Raw genomic sequence first — 11,388 nt, forward strand, 5'->3', positions numbered from 1 at the left:
AAGGCCAGTCACTCAAAAAATATTGGCCGTCGCAATATTCAGTACACACAGTACCCACAGTACACACCTTCTCTAGTTTAATAACAAAACGTGAAGCTAAGTAAAATGTCCGATTACGATATATGGGAAGTTGATTATGTCTGAAAATACGCACTTGGCATACTGGATTCTACCTTATGAGATAAATAACTAAATAAATATGCATAGTACACCCCTTCTTTCGTTTAGCAACGAAACATGAAGCTAAATGTAAGGTCGGATTACGAGCTGTGGACAGGTAAATGTGGCAGAAAGTAAGCGCTTGGAACCCTCAGTGCTAAATTTAGATATAAATGTCTAGATAAATATTCGTCGTGGCAATATGCCACTTCCAGGATGCCTAGTACACTCCTCCGTTATCTTAACAACAAAACAGAATCCGAATCAAAAATCCGATTAGGAGTGCTTGGCACCTTCGGTGCTAACTTGGGAGGTCAATAAGTCAATATAAATTCGCCGTCGCAATATTCCACTTGCAGTTTGCATAGTACACTTCTTTTTTAGTTTAATAATAGAACATGAAGCCAAGTGATAGGTCTGATTACGAGATATGGAAAATTGAATATGGCAGAAAATACAAGCTTGCCACCCTCGATACTAAATTCACATTCACTATATGCCACTTTCAGTTTGCATAGTACACACTGCGTTTAGCACAGTAACGTAACATGAAGCCAGATTGACGGTCAAATTAGGAGATGTAGGCCGATGATTAAGATAGAAAATATGCGGTTTGCAACCTCGGTTCCAATTTTGGAAGTAAACAACTCAATAAATATTCGCCGTCGGAATATGCCACTTTATATGCCAGAGTACATTCATTCTTTAGTTGAGTCACGAAACATGAAACCAGATTAGCAGTCCAATTAGGAGATACAGGCAGGTGAATAGGGCAAAAAATATGCGCTTGTCACCCTCGATACTAATTTCGGAGATCATTAACTCAATAACTATTCGCTGCCGCAACATACCACTTGTAGTACCCATAATACACCCCTTCTTTCAGTTTAATAACAGGTTATGAAACCAAATGAAAGGTCCAATCAAGAGATATGGGCAACTGAATACGGCAGTAAATTCGCGCTTCGCACCCTCGGTGCTAATTTCAGAGGTGAATAACTTAATTAATATCGGTCGTTCCAATATGCCACTTGCAATATGCATAGTACATTCTTTCCTTAGTTTAATAAAAACATGTGAACCCAAATTAAGGGTCTCAGTTCGAGATATGGGAATTTGAATATGGCAGAAATTATGAGCTTGGCACCTTCTGCTCAAACTTCGGAGGTCAACTACTAAATAAATATCCGTCTTTGGAAAATGTCAGTTGCTGCATATACAGTACACTCATTATTTGGAGAAGATTGTTAAGTTCTTCGTCCGGGCGGCTTGCTGATGACTGGCAACGTTGAACCTACTTTTTGCGGAGGACAATGATCCACAATCCTGCGATTCGACGTGGCTTATGGAAGATCAGAATTTTGCACACCCCAGAGTCACTAAAAAGGAGATTACAGAGTTTTGGGACTTTAGAAGCAGTATTGTACGTCGGGAGGTAACTATGGCAGCGTTTAATAATGTATATGTAACATTTAACTCTCTTTTGAAAAAGTGATAGCAACGGAATGCAGCGGACAAGTGTTGTCAGTAGATAGTACAGTTGAGATCGTAAACAAAGAGGGGGATTATTTGCAGTGTCTACGCCGCTGACAGAGAAAAACATTGAATAACTACAATGTTACCACACCAAGCTACAACTGAATTTGATATTGCTACAAAGATACAGTTTGTAACTTTTCAGTTTCAAATTAAGAACGGATATAACCAAGAAGATGTTTCAGTAACGTATTCAATTACAACAAATAGGATTAAATCAAAATAAAAACTGTTAGATGTGTTGATAGCAACTAAAATTTCAGTTGAAAGTGTCCCTGTTCATTTGTAGGTGTAACTGATAGACCTGCAATATAGTTCCAGGTTTAGTGACAAATCTTTTTACGTTAAAACTGTGCAGGACGTCTACATTGCCTTCATCAGGTAGAGTTCCAAGTCTCTATAAAGAGGTTGCAAAATTGCTACAATATTTCCATCGACATATTTATGTGAGAGACTTTTTTAAATTATGAAACTAAATAACTCAAAAGTAGGTAGCAACTCTGTGAATTTGTCTGTGTCTGTCCGTATGCTGACAGTTTGCACCCGATGAAAATTATATTATGTCTTCAGCGCGCCAAAAATAATTAAATAATACTGAAAATTTGTTTTATAAAATTGTTAAGGCTTTCATGGCCACTTGTTGACAAACTGCATGTTGGCTTCTGTTTCGGGTTCTTCGACCGACGTTTGTTCGATAATTTTTCGCCACTCGTATTGGCGAAACGTAAGAGAAATCGTCAAACAAACGTCGGCCGAAGAACCTGAAACAGAAGCCAACAGACAGTTTGTCAAAATCTGTTTTGATAGTGATCTGTGTTGTTGAGAAATGTGAAATATAAAACCAAGTTGTGTACAGTGTGCCATTTAAATGTGGTGCGTTCACAGTTTTGGTGTGGAAAATGTGCAGCGGGGCTCAGCGCTTTGGTTCAAATGGCTCTGAGCACTATGGGACTTGACATCTGAGGTCACCAGTCCCCTAGAACTTAGAACTACTTAAACCTAACTAACCTAAGGACATCACACACATCCATGCCCGAGGCATGTTTCGAACCTGCGAACGTAGCAGCAGCGCAGTTCCAGACTGAAGCGCCTAGAACCGTTCGGCCACAGCGGCCGGCTTCAGCGCTTTGGCACTCGGGCCCAAGCCGTGCACGCGAGCAGAAATCTTGGCCGGCTCTGGTTTACAGTTTTGCTCGTGCTGCTATATTTAATATTATTCAGTTTCTTCCCACTACAGTTTTAGTAATTATTTTTTCTACCTTGGTCCACTCATCCTGAAGGCCGATTAAGACAAGACGTTGTTGAAAATTTTTAGCTGTTGGCATGTCAGGTCCTCTCTTATTGTTAAACCAGTTTTTGCTAAATTTTCCTTCTGGCTGAAGATCTCAACCCTTATTCGCTATGAGAGAAAGTTTGTAATTACTGGTCGAGCTTTTGTGGCGCCTGATAATCTTTGTCACACCCGACAGCTTCTATCAATATACACTTGTGTCCAAAATTAAAGCAACAAAAGGAAATTTTGCAAGGTTGCGTTTATTTTGCCACAAGACAGTATAAACAGGCGATAGTAAAATATAAACAATGTAAAGAATACAGAACGCAAACGACTGCAACATGCACAACGGCAGACAAATATGTTCTTCGTTTTTTCCAACTTAACAGATTTGCACACACATTCCGACAAGTGGTTAATGTGCTCAGTACGGGGCGTGACCACCTATGGCAGCAATACAGGTCTGAGAACGACGGGGCATGCTGTGAATGACGTTATCAGTCTTATGTTGAGGCAGTAACGCCCATTCTTCCTGCAGAGCTGCTTGCAATCAAGAGTGGTTGATGGATGCTGACATGATGCAAGCCGTCTCCCTGGTGCATCCCACACATGCTCTGTGGGATCCAAATCGGGGCGCTCGCCGCGCCAACATGTCTGGACGCCAGGGAAGACGAGGAGAACAAGCTGCCGCAATCGTTAGCCTCCTGGGCCAAGCGCTTGGACTGGACAGCAAGCAGAAGAGGAAGAAACCTTTACAGTGCTTCCGCTGTCAGAAGTTGGGGCACTTCGCCGCGGATTGCACAGGAGTAGTCGCGTGTTTGAAGTGTGCAAAGCTGCACCTCACTCGCGACTGTAAGAAGCCCAGGGAAGCCGCTGCTACATGTTGTAATTGCGGCGGTTCCCACGCCGCCAACCACCGTGGCTGCAGTTATCTTAAGAGCCGTGGCCGCGGGAGGGAGCGGAACACACACCGACGGCGAACCACTGCGCAAGAAGAGGTGACAAGGAATCAAGAAGCGGCAAATTCTCTGCCCGCGCATCACGCCACTGGCACTTTTGCCGGTGCTGGCGCGGGTGGAGGGCTGTGCTGCTGCAATCCCAACAGCATTCACAAGATCGACGATGCTGTCGCCAACGCAGTTGCTGCTCTCAAATCTGCCATGGCAGGTGAGAGGGCTGCACTTCCGGCCGAGGTGGACGAGGTACGCCTCCAGCTCGCGCAGCTTCGCGAGTTGCTGGCCTGTAAGTCTCGCAAGGGGCGAGAAGTTACGACTGCCACCATCGCCACGCAGACGGACGCTCCCCCGGCTCCTGCGGTAACGCAGGGCTCTGTAGGGGTGCCCATGGAGGTGGCAAACAAGATGTCTGCCCCCTCCTCGAAGGAGGTGGCCCAGCGGAAGCAAGTTTCCGAATCAGCTCCACCAGTAATACGAGATGACGTGACCAAAGGCATCGAAACGCCCGCCTGCCCTTCCGCGGACAAGGCGGGATTGCCGCTGCTGGGAGAAGAAGTCACAACAGCTGCGCCCATCCAAGACCTGGACACAGAAGAGGTAGTCCACACGCCGCCTGCAGAGACAGAGATCACTGCGCCTGAACTGCTGAAGATGGTCGCAAAATCATTGCGTAACAAGACGTTCGCGCATCACAATACCCCGTACCATTTTCCGCCTCCAATGTTCCTAAACCACCTCTACCCCATAAGCCTTATGATTTCGGATGGGCAATTGCAAATCTGACCGCCGTCATTCCTAAGAGGGACTTGGACCTTATAAACCGCTTCCCTATTTTTACCGATTATGACTGGCAGCGTATAATCGCTGCTATTCCGAGAGTTAAGCAGAAGAAGAACAAACATTCCTCTTCCTCTCGCCGCTAGTTTTCTAGCACTCTTTGTATTTTATCCTGTCGAGCTCAGACAAGTTTTAGCAAATCCTTTTTTATCCCAGCCAATTTTACCTTTATACTTGTGGAGTAAATGTCAATTGACAACAGACTCCAATATTGTAGACCACCTCAGAGGAGGTTGTCCATACCAGAGAGCTGCAAGTAAGCAAGCAAATCGGGAGAGGGAGGTGGACGCCATGCGTGCAACAACCGCAGATGAGGTCCCAAGATCTCGTCGCGATACATGACAGTAATTGAACGTTGCCGATTCACCCGTAAAATTTCATGAAGAGGGGTTCGAGTGGTAAACATAATCCCTGCACACACCATTAGGAATCCTCCTGGGTCTCGGTCTCTTTCCACAATTTTGGAGTCCCAAAATCGTCTTCCACGTTCCCTCCAGATGCGAATCCATCGAGAATCACCCTCCAGACTAAATCGGGGCACAGCTGTGAAAAGAACATTGGCCGCCAGTTCGACAGTCCAGGTGGCATACTGATGACTCCACTCTAAACGTTCCCTTTTGTGAAGACGCATCAGAGGTCGTCTGCCGCTAACAACAAAGGCCACTCTGCTGAAACCTCCTTTTTTGTAGCCAAATTTAAATACTAAATACCGATTCATTAGTTCAGCTCAGTTGCCCCTCTTTTTCTTATACGCTCTAAGACGAAAAAAAAGGGCGCACCATGAAGGAATTACCCGAGTGGGGCAGAGACTGGTAGATGTGATATACATGTACAGACAAACATATGATTACAATTTCAGAAAGATTGGACGAATTATTCAAGAGAAGGAGCTTCACAAGTTGAGCAAGTCAGCAACGTTTTGATACCCATGCGACCCTTATGCAAGAAAATATTTGCTTTGGCGTATGTCCTCCTGACGGATATTGTGCCAAATTCTGTCCTATTGGTGTGTTAGACCATCAAAATGCCGAGCTGGCTGGAGAACCCTACCCACAGTACTTCAAATGTTCTCAACTGTGGAGAGATCCAGTGACTGCTGGCCAAGGTAGGGTTTGGAAAACACGAAGACAAGCAGTAGAAACTCTCGCCATTTGCAGGAGGGCATTATCTTCTGAAATGTAAGCCGAAGATGGCTCGTCATGAACATCGACGACATCCTGCTGTGCTGTGAGGGTGCCACAGGTGACAACCATAGAGGTCCTGCTATGAAAAGAAATGGCACCCGAGAACATCGCTCCTGGCTATCGGCCGTACGGTGGGCGACAGTCAGGTTGGTATCCCAAAACTGTCCAAGGCATATCCAGATTCGTCTTTGTCCTGGAATCTCACTGACTGGAGTAGATTGTCTTCAGTGATGACTCCCACTTTCAACTGAGCCCCAATGACCAGTGAAGAGGTTTGCAAATGAACCGCTTTCGTGGTAAATTACGTACATCTTCTATCTTATGGACCTACACCATACCATCATTCAAGTTCATATATTCTTTCCTCTTATTGCCCAAATTTAAAAACGTTTGCAGTATCAATTGAGTAAATGAAACATTTATTCAAGTCGTAGGTAAATATAGATGCTAAATATTGATTCATTAGTTCTGCTCAGGGTACCGTTCCGTTTTCTTTTACATTTTTCATCCTGCAGTAAAATTAATACGATGCATATACACTACTGGCCATTAAAATTGCTAAACCACGAAGATGACGTGCTACAGACGCGAAATATAACCAACAGGAAGAAGATGCTGTGATATGCAAATGATTAGCTTTTTCAGGGCATTAACACAACGTTCGCGCCGGTGGCGACACCTACAACGTGCTGACATGAGGAAAGTTTCCAACCGATTTCTCATACAAAAAATGGTTCAAATGGCTCTGAGCACTATGGGACTCAACTGCTGAGGTCATTAGTCCCCTAGAACTTAGAACTAGTTAAACCGAACTAACCTAAGGACATCACACACATCCATGCCCGAGGCAGGATTCGAACCTGCGACCGTAGCGGTCTCGCGGTTCCAGACTGCAGCGCCAGAACCGCGCGGCCACTTCGGCCGGCTGATTTCTCATACAAAAACAGCAGTTAACCGGCGTTGCCTGGTGAAAAGTAGTTGTGATGCCTCCTGTAAGGAGGAGAAATACGTACCATCCCGTTTCCGACTTTGATGAAGATCGGATTGTAGTCTACCGCGATTGCGGTTTATCGTATCGCGACATTGCTGCTCGCGTTGGTCGAGATCCACTGACTGTTAGCAGAATATGGAATCGGTGGTTTCAGGAGAGTAATACGGTACGCCGTGCTGGATGCCAACGGCCTCGTATAACTAGCAGTCGAGATGACAGGCATCTTATCCGCATGGCTGTGACGGATCGTGCAGCCACGTCTCGATCCCTGGGTCAACAGATGGGGACGTATGCAAAACAACAACCATCTGCACGAACAGTTTGTCGACGTTTGCAGCAGCATGGACTATCGGCTCGGAGACCATGGCTGTAGTTACCCTTGACGCTGCATCACAGACAGGAGCTCCTGCGATGGTGTACTTAACGACGAAAGCGTGTATTCGTCATCGCCATACTGGCGTATTACCCGGCGTGATGGTATGGGGTGCCATTGGTTACACGTCTCGGTCACCCCTTGTTCGCATTGACGGCACTTTGAACAGTGGACGTTACATTTCAGATGTGTTACCACCCGTGGCTCTACTCTTCATTCGATCCCTGCGAAACCCTACATTTCAGCAGGATAATGCACGACCGCATGCTGCAGGTCCTGTACAGGCCTTTCTGGATACAGAAAATGTTCGACTGCTGCCCTGCCCAGCACATTCTCCAGATCTCTCGCCAATTGAAAACGTCTGGTCAATGGTGGCCAAGCAACTGTGGTATCGTGTAGAAGCTGCATGGGCAGCTGTACCTGAACACGCCATCTAAGCTCTGTCTGACTCAATGCCCAGGCGTATCAAGGCCGTTATTACGGCCAGACGTGGTTGTTGTGGGTACTGTTTTCTCAGGATCTATGCGCCCAAATTGCGTGAAAATGTAATCATATGTCAGTTCTAGTACAATATATTTGTCCAATGAATACCCGTTTATCATCTGCATTTCTTCTTGGTGTAGCAATTGTAATGGCCAGTAGCGTAGCTCACCCTACGAGGATCAACCTTATTGAACGCAAACAAGTTAGAGGCAGAGGACTCACATCTCATATTTTCTGCCAAATTCAGCTGCAAGTATCTCGTAATTAGATTGTTAATCTGGCTTCATGAGTTGCTGTTAAACTAAAAAGGGCATATTGCGAGAGCCGGTATTTATGTAGTTATTGGCCTCCGAAATTTCCAACGAGGGTGCCAAGCGAATATTTTCTGATATTTTCAACTGCCCATAACTCATAATCGAATCAACCAACCAGCCATTATTGGAGACTAATCTGCCTTCATGTTATGTTATTAAACTACACAAGGAATGTAGTGTGCATACTACAAGTTACATATTGAAAAGGCCGATATTTATTCGGTAACGGACCTCCGAAATTAGTGTCAGAAAGCGCTTATCATGTATTTTTTGCGATATTCAGTTGCCGCATCTTGTATCACACCTTTAATCTGGGCTTCATGTTTTGGTATTAAACTAAGGAATGAGTGTACTATGCACACTGCAAGTGGAATATTTCGACATTCGGTATGTATTTAGTTATGGGATTCTGAACTTGGTGCCGAGCGGTTCTAGGCGCTACAGTCTGGAACCGCGCGACCGCTACGGTCGCAGGTTCGAATCCTCCCTCAGGCATGGGTGTGTGTGATGTCCTTGGGTTAGTTAGGTTTAAATAGTTCTAAGTTCTAGGGGACTGGTGACCTCAGAAGTTAAGTCCCATAGTGCTCAGAGCCATTCGAACCAATTTTTTTTTCTGAACTTGGTGGCCAAAGTCGCACTGTTCGGTACGCGGTCGAAAACAGTCCAAGAGTGGCCTGTAACCATTTACGTAGTCAACACTGCCACCAGACAGCGAAAACAAATCTGAAAACGGGGCTAACTACAAGTACTTCCCACAGCAGTTTGTAGCAGCACTGAAGTCTGGGTTGTTGTTTGTTCCCTTGAGCAAGTCTTCAGTCCATGTTGTTTACGCAATTTTTCTCTTCTTGGCTTGTTAACTTTTTCACAGAGCGTTACAGTTCTGGATGACATATCATGTGTGTGTGTGTGTGTGTGTGTGTGTGTGTGTGTGTGTGTGTGCGTGCGCACCCAGCTCTCCTACCCCTAGTCAGAGTAATGCTGCAATGTTAATTATACGGGTGGTACACCTGCAGAGCTTAAGCCGCCTGACTCTGACAGGGGTTGACTATCAGGCGCGCGCGCGCGCCCACACACACACACACACACACACTAATCAACACTGTAACGCTGTATGAGAATAATTTACAAAGCAAGATCAGAAAAAATGCATAATAAATACAGATAGACGAGCTGCTGAAAGGGAACTAGCCAACAATGCAAACTTTGTTGCCAGTAGGGTTAATACCATCATTAGATGCGTATTCGATTGGTAGGAAGGGAAGGGAGAGAGGATGGGCTGTGTAGGGGGAGGGCAGGAGGAAGTATCCATGACGTTGACCCTCATGATACAGACATCGCAGAAACCGTCCAATCTGCATTCCCATTGTGCATTATTTGGTGGGCTATTTAGTATACTATACTCACAGCCATTCATTTGGGCAGGAGTGATTACATTTCTGACATATTAGGTCAAATGGATGCACTGTGTCCTTGTGTTACCTAGGAAGTTCTCTTTCAACTAGATAATGCAAGACCACATACTGCGCATACTGTCCTGGCCTACCTCGATGCAGAGGGTGTTCACCTATTATTATTGTCTGCATGTCTCGAGATCTCTCACCCAGTGAAAATATCTGTGCATGTGTTGAAGCAGATCATTTAAGCTCAGTTCAACTCAATGCTCAGCTGGGTTAGAGCCATTCTTGTTGCCAGAGATGGCAGATATGTACTAAATTTCGCACTCTGCATACCTCCAAATCACCTTCAAATTCAATCATGTATTCTTTCTGCTACCCTGTATAGAAACAAGAAGTAAAATTTCATTTTTTGCTATCCTTCCTGGCATTGAAATTGTTAATAGCCAGCAATGTAATTAAATGATTTATCAGATAGTGTTAGTAGAATGGAAGACTAGTTGCTGACCACTGTATAGCTATGCAGGTTCAAGTGCATGCTGCATTGTTGCCATATTTCCCCCTTACTCTCTCCCCTTCCCCCCCCCCCCCCTTATAACACCATTGATGATCCAGAATTAGATTTTCACTCTGCAGCGGAGTGTGCTCTGATATGAAACTTCCTAGCAGATTAAAACTGTTTGCCGGACCGAGACTCGAACTCGGGACCTTTGCCTTTTGTGGGTAAGTGCTCTACCAACTGAGCTACCCAAGCACAACTCACGCCCCATCCTCACAGCTCTACTTCTGCCAGTACCCTATCTCCTACGAGGTACTGGCAGAAGTAAAGCTGTGAGGACGGGGCGTGAGTCGTGCCTGGGTAGCTCAGTTGGTAGAGCACTTGCCCGCGAAAGGCAAAGGTCCCGAGTTCGAGTCTCGGTCCGGCACACTGTTTTAATCTGCCAGGAAGTTTCACCATTGATGATGTTACGCATTGTTGCCATACTTCTCACCCTCCACCATCCCCTCTGACAGAGGCCAGATGTTCTATAAATGAAATGGTGGTAAATTAAAAAACAAATCCATATTTTCTCCAAGTTTTCTCCCCACACCTGTGACATCACTGAGGAAGTACGGTAGTTGTCCTAAGCCTAAAATGGCTTGAAACTAAAAAGATCCAAGATGGCATGTTGTCCTGCCGGTGTGAAATTAAAAATCAATATGGCAGAGCTGTGGAATACGAGTGCAGCTTATGGGATCAGAATAAAGATCTTAACCTAGGAAAATGAGTGCAGTCCTATGATGTCAAAATTCATGATGATTGCATTACATTACATTAATACTTGTTCCATAGATTATGAATATGACATTTCATAATGATATGGAATATAATTATTTTTTTTTCTATTACAGTTACCAATTCATGTCTAAAAATTCATCTGTTGAGTAGAAGGAGTTATCATTCATAAATTCTTTTAATTTTTTTTTTAAATGTTGGTTGGCTATCTGTCAGACTTTTAATGCTATTTTGCAAATGACTAAAGATTTTTGTGGCAGCAGAATTCACCTGTTTCTGTGCCAAAGTCAAATTTAACACAGAATATGATATTGCAGTGCCTGTGTTATTCTGATTATGATGCAAGGTTCCTTTGGGCATGCACGGCCAGACTCAAACTTCCTTATGTTATCAGCCATGCAGTCGAGTCCCAGTCTGGCACAAATTTTCATTGTCGTGATTCCATTCATCACCTGATGGTTGTCTCATTATTCACAATTGTGAATACATTTAATGCATTTCATGAGGACTGTAGTCGCAACAGTGCATGCATGCATGCATGTCCAAAGGAACATTGCATCATAATCAGAATAACACAGGCACTGCAATATCATATACTGGACAAGTGACTTT

General features: G+C 44.6%; 1 non-coding gene across 1 annotated transcript; it reads left to right on the forward strand.

Moving 5' to 3' along the window:
- Positions 1-10,353: 10,353 nt before the first annotated feature.
- On the forward strand, positions 10,354-10,428 carry Trnas-cga (transfer RNA serine (anticodon CGA)). Its single transcript has one exon. It is a non-coding gene; the product is annotated as a tRNA-Ser (tRNA).
- Positions 10,429-11,388: the final 960 nt, after the last annotated feature.

The sequence above is a fragment of the Schistocerca serialis genome, chromosome 3 (genome assembly GCF_023864345.2).
Source record: "Schistocerca serialis cubense isolate TAMUIC-IGC-003099 chromosome 3, iqSchSeri2.2, whole genome shotgun sequence".
Classification (NCBI taxonomy): Eukaryota; Metazoa; Arthropoda; class Insecta; order Orthoptera; family Acrididae; genus Schistocerca; species Schistocerca serialis.